Raw genomic sequence first — 7,888 nt, 5'->3', positions numbered from 1 at the left:
GCTATTCAGTCTAATATTTCATGCGAGAATATATTTCATGAGGTAATATGATATGAGTGGCATATGAAAACCAACAGAAGCTTGGAATTGCATTGATAAAATATTGCCTTGAGCTATATCAGAAGCTAATGTAATTGATGTTTGGACTGAACCATCTCACATGGGACAGAGGGGTGGACGGAGTTGTACGGAATTATTTAGGCCTACAGTAGAAGCCTTAGACTGTATCTCAGAGGCTCCAGGGCCACAAGGATTAAAGGGGCCGTTATTCTGGAGGTTTAGCTTGAATTTACTTTAATCACAATTAATTATTTCACAAATGGGAGGGAGAGAGACTGTTTGTGATACATCTCTACAAAATGCGGATTTTTTTAAATTAAGTAAAGTAAAGCAGTCCAGATTTAAAAATGATACTGAAAAGATCCCAGGGACCAGGGGGTTTGAGTGTGCATGTGGGTGTGGGAGGCAGTTTAAAGAGGGGGGAGGCAGTTCAGTGAGGGAGCCAACAGAAATGTTCTCCACATCTGTGAGTGCAGCCCGGCTCGAGATGAGACAGAATATGGAAGCAGAGTGACAGATTGGAGAAGCAGTGCCTCATGTGAAGCTCTCTTCCTGACACATGTACTCACAGAGAAAGGTGTTTTGAAGCCGCACTTGTGGCACCGCGCTTCTGTAACTAGCGCAGCTGAGAACCGAGCTCGACTCTGAGCATCAAGAAATAGCTGAGAGAGGATTGAACATGAAAGGGCAAACCTACTGTAAGTCAGAGCAGGGCTCAGGCAGGGGGCCAATAACACGATGTCTATACTGTGAGAGGCTGCAACATAGCAAGATGACTAACTGCTTCTGCACCTCAGAGACTATGCAGAAGGACTGACGCAGTATATTTCTCTGAACAAGACAAAAATCATCAAACTTATCCAGCTCCAAACTATTTTTTTGCAAACGTGAAACTCAATTGAACCATAACTTTGGAATGCAAAGACAATACATTACATTTCTTGAATCACTTTTGTGCCCTAGATTAAAAGTTTGACAAACAAATAGTTCTTGATTCTGTATTTAGGCTAGATATCTCGTGTTGTATACACCATTATTCCAACATTGGTCCAGGAAAACAAATGTGTGACATTGGTTTTTCTTGTGCAGTGGCTCTGTCTTCCGATTTCTGCACAAAGATGCTGGTAGTGAAAGCCTCCTACACAGTGGCCTTCTGCACATGAGCAAACATACCTCTACTCAGGCCAAAGCTTCTGGTGAGCGCAGGGTCGGCAATGTTTGAGAAGCCTTATGGAAGCAGTTTATTGTTTAGAGCAGGGGGTGTCAAACATAAGACCCGCGGGCCAAAATCGTCCTGCAAGAGGTTCCAATCCGGCCCATGGATGACTTCCCAAAGTGGAAAAATGACAGAGAAGACATGAGGGACAATTTTTCAATAAAAAGTAACTGCTATTTCAGATTTGTTCTCTGGAGGTCGCATACAATCATAGTGCTGACGGCGCTCCGGGAGATTATTTGCAGTTTGCATAATCTAGTGGAAATTCATAGACTATTTAGAGCACTTCAAGATCCAATCAACACTTAAGTTTTCGTATATGTAAACTTGTAACAGCAGGAGCAGTGGATCCACCTTTTCTTAAAAAAAAGGAGCCACATATGATGCGGATGCTTACCATACATGTGCATACATCATAGGTCGCCCTATGAGACTATCATGCCGAAAAATACAACAGCTGTTTTTCTAAAATGATAGTTCATGTAATGTGAACATCTTCAGAATGTACTTGTACTTTTTTGCCCTAAAACAAAGGGAAAAGTTTTGAGTTGTTCTTCTCTATAGGTTATTATGTTATGATTTTACTGGCCCGGCCCATTTGAGATCAAATTGGGCTGTATGTGGCCCCTGAACTGAAATGAGTCTGACACTCCTGGTTTAGAGCTAAATCATATTAGCTCACCAATAGCTTCTTGTTGTTTTTTTCCTAAGATCATTTTATACGTTTTACACTTTTTTGCATGTTAGCTTTTTTGTAAGGTTAAAGTTACACACAAGTATATTAAGTATTATTTCCCACCTGAAAAATTAGGCTTAAATGTTATTAATCCAAGCAGATAAATGGGGAGTGGCTTTTAGAAGATCCATGTTTCTAAAATGCAAAAACAAGTATGCCCAGTTAATTCTAAAACATAAGCTGTATGTAAATGTGGACAAAACTCTTTAAAACTTCCCAAAATATTTCAGGTGGGCTGCATGTGTGAAAACAAACAGCCAACATTTTCACTTCACCCAGAATTCATCCTGCCAAAGCCCTGGCAAAATTTCCACTCAAAGTCATAGTCAGCCAAGTGACTTTAGAAAGTGTCAGGGGCAGAGCTCTTGAAAAGTTTTTGAAAAATTTCAGGGGTGCACAGAAAAAGGCTACAGATAAGTTAAGTTCTGGAAGTTTTCCTGAATATCCTTTTGGCGCTTCAACCCCGATAAAGAAACTGTTGAAACCCAATTTCCTCTTTTGTTTGTTTCAGTTGTGAAATGGGGATATTAGTGAAATTGAAAGTATTTTGAGTATATAATATCTTCTTGACATTCCTTCCATGTGTTGCTCTCAGTGCCAAGTGTGTTTCCTCTGACTGTGGACACATCTTTCAAACTAAGTTACGGATATGCAATTTCTCATTTTAAAAGGATAAATGCGTACACACATGGCATTTAAAGCAGACAATCAACAACCTTGGTAGACCATGTGTCATTGATTCTATGAACCACTTTAGTTAACATTTGTTATTTCTCAAGTAACGTTACTCTTTTCAAGGGACATCATGTATTAGATTGTCTTTATTATGTGACTTTGATAAATAGGCAAAACTGTTTTTATTGCATTAAAATAGGAATACTAAATGATAAATAGGAAGAAAACGTTTGAGCATCTAATCTCCACCCCAATGGTGCTGTTATATCTGGAACGTTTAGAAGAGTTGCTCTGAAATGGGCCATTTCCCTCCTTGGCTCGTTTGGACATGTGAGCAATCGCACTCTGATGCAGGACGAAACAAGCAGGCGGATATCGCCTAGGAGAGGTGGAATCAGCTTCCATTTGATCTCTGGAGCAGTTTGTTTGCAGTGAGAACATAATCAACCCAGCAGTTGAAATAGCTGTTTGACTCATCACACTAATAGAAGTGGACTAATAGTACTGGATGCAGTGATACAGCTACTAGGCAATTCTGATTACAAGTGATAGTTAGCATAACACTTACTAACATTACTCACCATCTTCATTTAGCCTAATTAAACATCAGTAGAGGGGCTATGTGCAACGACATCACTGTAGTAGACCTAATGTCGCTGAAGCAGACCTCTATTGGCTATTGGCTGTCCTAAAAGTCGCTCGAAGTGGCTAAATGATGTCATCACTTAACTTGCGTAATCTGAGTTGCAATAGACACTGTAGGAGAGACATGTAACGCTGAGGGATAGACAAAAAGAGGTTAAAAAAAAGCCTCTAAATATGTTTTCTAACTACACTTAGGAGCCTACAACAAATCAAAGTAAAGCATTTAACTCATCAACCATAACATTTTCAAGATGTTTATTGTATACAATCAACATTAACTATCTAAATGGACCAAAAGGAGACGGGATCAGCAAGCGGTGTCCTCGTACATGCGTGATACATTTGCAGTCTTGATGCGGAGGGGTGAACGCCTCCTGCTCTGAATGCAGCTTGGAGGAACTCACAGCAGCATCCACTGCTCGTTGAGAAGAGTAAGAACGATTCATGCTTTCACGTCAGTCTCCAAAAGTCTCCATTTAACACCAGAAAAAGTCGAAAAAGTTGGCAACACAGGCTCCAAGTCATTTGATGATATTTGAAACAAAGGAAACCTCAATGTCCTTTTTAGAATAAATAACAATGTGAAATGAAAAGTCAACCCACGATTCATTTTGTTGGTATGTTAATACCTTGCTGATGTTTTTTAGTATTCAACATAACCAGTCGCGTCACATTAGTTTACTTATGCTGTGGGAAAAGGAAACAGTAACATAATGACGTAAGAACAGCCCTGTGGTGGTGTGTGCTTTGGCCTGCTTTACTATATTTCAGAGGGAACACACAAAAATGCAGCAGTGTCATTTCCATGATTTGAAACGTAGCAAAGCAAACTTGCAATAAGTGTGGAAGCATCGTAAAAGTTTAGAAGTTAGTTTTTTTTTTGCCTTTCGATACACAAAACTTGAAAACTGAAACAACAAAGGGCCTTAAATAGAAAGAAACAAACTTCACATTTCCAGTATGCCGGTTTGATGAGGAAGTTTCTCCTCCATTTCGACAGTTAGATGAGACTCCAACAAAACAAACCACAATGTCGACACATTTTTATCATGAATGTTGCAGGTGCTCCTAACAGACTTCCCCTGTAGACTACTGACTGTGACTGTGTTCATTATGCTTCTCTACAGCTCTCCACTTTACTGGCTATATCGTGACCAAGACGTGCAGCAACACAAATTCTCATGGCCACCAGTCATTCTGCAACCATCATGAACCTTTTCTGAGAAGTCACTGCCTATTTCTGACTGCTTGTGACTGTCAGTCTCAGCCTCCACACTTATCTGCTGCTTTCTGCAAGCTTGCTGTCTGTGGATGTAACTGCCTTTGAAACAGAAAAAAAGAACAGAGAGTGAGAGAAAGATAGAGTGAGGCAGACAGAGAGCAGAGAATGAGAGGCTCAGCTGCCACCGCAAACTGAAACCCTGTGGCTCTGGGATCGAGAGGAGTTCCGCAGAGTTGGGGTTTCACACGTTGTTGTGTGATCTAAGATAAGACACGCTCAGCTGTATCCTATCTTCACTCAGAAGAACACACACATACACACACACTAACACAAGTATAACGGAAAATATTCCAGGATGTCACGCTGCTTGAAAACAAGTATCTTATACCCTCTTGTCATACTGAAAGTTCGCAGCTAAGCTAGTTTACATATCTGTATTAGAACCTGTGTGTAGGGGTTGTTTGTGTTATGTGCATATATTTGCATATACGCTGGTTCAAAACCAATGAAAGATAATAAAGGTAGTTTTTGAAGGAGAAGAAAAAAGAAAGTGTTTTATGGTAAGTGTGATTTACCAGTACATTAAAATCAAAGTCATAGCCTGACCGCAATTTACGAGACGTTATCTTTGAAATGAAACCCTCTGTTCTGTGTACCATCCTCAGATCATTAAAACACTGTTTAAGAAATACTTCAGCATTTCGGGAAATACTAAAGTCCCCTAAAAAAAGTAATTTCGACTGAAGAGCTCTATGCTAACTATGAAGCTACAAACAAAACACAGCTTATGAGCTTAGTACAAAGATGTCAAAGAAGGGTAAAAGCTAGCATTTCTCTATCAAAGTCTGCCCTCCAGTAGCTCTGACTCAATGTTTAACACCCATTATACTTCAATTGTTTTAGACACATAAATATAATTCTAAACCAAAACAAACAGCAGCTAACAGTTAGCTAGCTATATGTTGAGGCTGCTTATTGTACGTCTCTCATTGTTAAACTACAAGCAACAAAACACTGCAACATATTTTACCATATGGATTGACTTTTCCTTAACCCTCCTGTTATGTTGCGGGTCAAATTGACACTTTTAAAAGTCTATTTTAGGCAATATATGCCTTCCAACCCAGCTAAATGCAACATAAAAATCTGGGCAGCATGTGACAGAAGAGGAGTCGTGTTAATTCATCAACATCACTTCATAAAAAGTAAAAAACTTTATATAGGGCTTTCCAATGTACATTAAAAAAAGTTTTAACATTAATTTTAATGAAAAACGAATGAGTTATCCTCATTGAACCATATTCTGTGAGAATTAAAGAACACCAATGGCCCAAATCTTGATTTAAATGGTCATTAATGGAGTTAAAAATGAGATTTAAAAAAAGTGTATTGGGATTTTTTGGGGTTCTGACACTTTTGGATAATTGAATATGCCCTGGGTCAAATTGACACAGGAACATTATTGCTCTTCCAGAGAAACGAACATAGCAGGAGGGTTAAAGAAGAGTTTATTTTTTACTTCACAGAATCAAAAATGATGACACATTGATTTGTTCTTTAAAGGCTATGGGTCCATTTGTCTTTGTGCTTAGCCTGGATTTAATCATAAAAATACAACTCATAAAGTTAATGACAAAACAACAAGAAATGTAGCCACAGTCAAAACCTTGACTAATATAAAAAGGTACAAAAGACAAAAAAAACGCAGGTCTTTTTCTTTATAATACCCCATTCTTTCAACCCTTTCCGCTTTTTGTTTGTATGAAATGTCGGTCTCTTGCTTCAGTACATGCTTTTATCATTTTACATAAGGACAATAAACCTTTGCTCTGTGCTTTAATGAAAGCCCCATCTGCACAGGAGAGTAATGAAGCAAACACAGTGAAGATGCATTTTCTTCAGAGCAGGGTCTAAACATCAGAGCCCGGCCTTCCAGCCTCCTTCTTTCTCAGTAACACCCAGGGCCGTGCGCTCAGTCAGCAGGGACCTTGTTGTCTTTTGTCTATTTTTGTTTGTTCCCTGCACAGTTTAAAGAGAAGAATGGCTTTCTGTTTGAAACATTACCTGATGGATATTTATGCAGCTGTGAGGCTGTGAAGAGAACCTTTGATATCTTTTTCAGGCTTCACACACACACGCACGCACACGCACGCACACGCACACACACACGCACACACACACACACGCACGCACGCACACACACACACACACACACACACACACACACACACACACACACACACACACACACAGTTCCTCTGTGAACCCCTGCCCTTGCAGGACAAGTGAACACACAAATGCACTCATTACCCTTGAGGTGTTCAGCTGTCCCTCCCCATCAGCGAGGAGCTGACCTCTGAGTTTGACCATGTGACCTGGGGGGAAATGGCACAGGGGTCATGGTTAAAATAAACTCTGGAAACTAGGTAAACAGGATGTGTACACCCACCCAGACATATGGCCCTCACTAATCAAACGCTGCCGAGCTGGGAGAGAAAGAAGAGGATATGTTGGTGGAGGCGCACAGCTTTAGTACAAACGCACTTAAATGCAATATAAATGGATCAAGCTGCTTAGCAACACAACCAGCTCAAAAAGAGTGCTCATCAAATGTTATTTATTTCAAAACAAATACTTCTGAGAGGGATTTTAATGCCAAGGTATTACAGACAGTGTGTGGAGTTTTCTGTGAGGAATCTCAGACAACCATAATACACTAATAATTAGACTGCTCAAGCTAATCTGGCCTTACAGTCTGTATGTATTTTCCAATAATTTAAAACTCAAAAGACTTCAAGCCTTGGACGTCTTGTGTTTCAAGCCAAAAGTGTTTCCATTCCTGGTAGCTCTCAATTATCATCATTTGGTACAATACATTCTTAAACATTTAATGTGAGTGGAAAGGTAGCTTTATAATCAGACTTTAAAGCTACTTAATGCCAACTGCGGTCATGTAGCCTGACCAAGCGGCAACCTCCGATCACAAACGATGAAGCCCATGCGGAAGTGTTATAAACTGCAATATATCGAGTGTCCGCTTGAGGCTGGCTGCAGAAACACCAGAAACCACATAGACATGAATGGGAAAAAGACGATCTTTGCAGCATTAATAAACATGTTTACAGCCTGGTTAAAAAAAACAGCTTGGCCCTATGAAGCTAATCTCTCTATCGGCACACACTGTACGTGACGGTTCAGAAGATATTAAGATTTCGAGTTTTTGCCCAAATAAAGACATGACTAACGTGACTCCCGGTCGGGAACACATGGCTGTTTGCTAAGAGGCTCACACTACGTCACACTCTGCCTGGGTGAGTTCCGCATTTCCAATATG

Source organism: Notolabrus celidotus, chromosome 2, assembly GCF_009762535.1.
Source record: "Notolabrus celidotus isolate fNotCel1 chromosome 2, fNotCel1.pri, whole genome shotgun sequence".
NCBI lineage: Eukaryota > Metazoa > Chordata > Actinopteri > Labriformes > Labridae > Notolabrus > Notolabrus celidotus.
Note: the sequence above shows the minus strand (reverse complement) of the source record.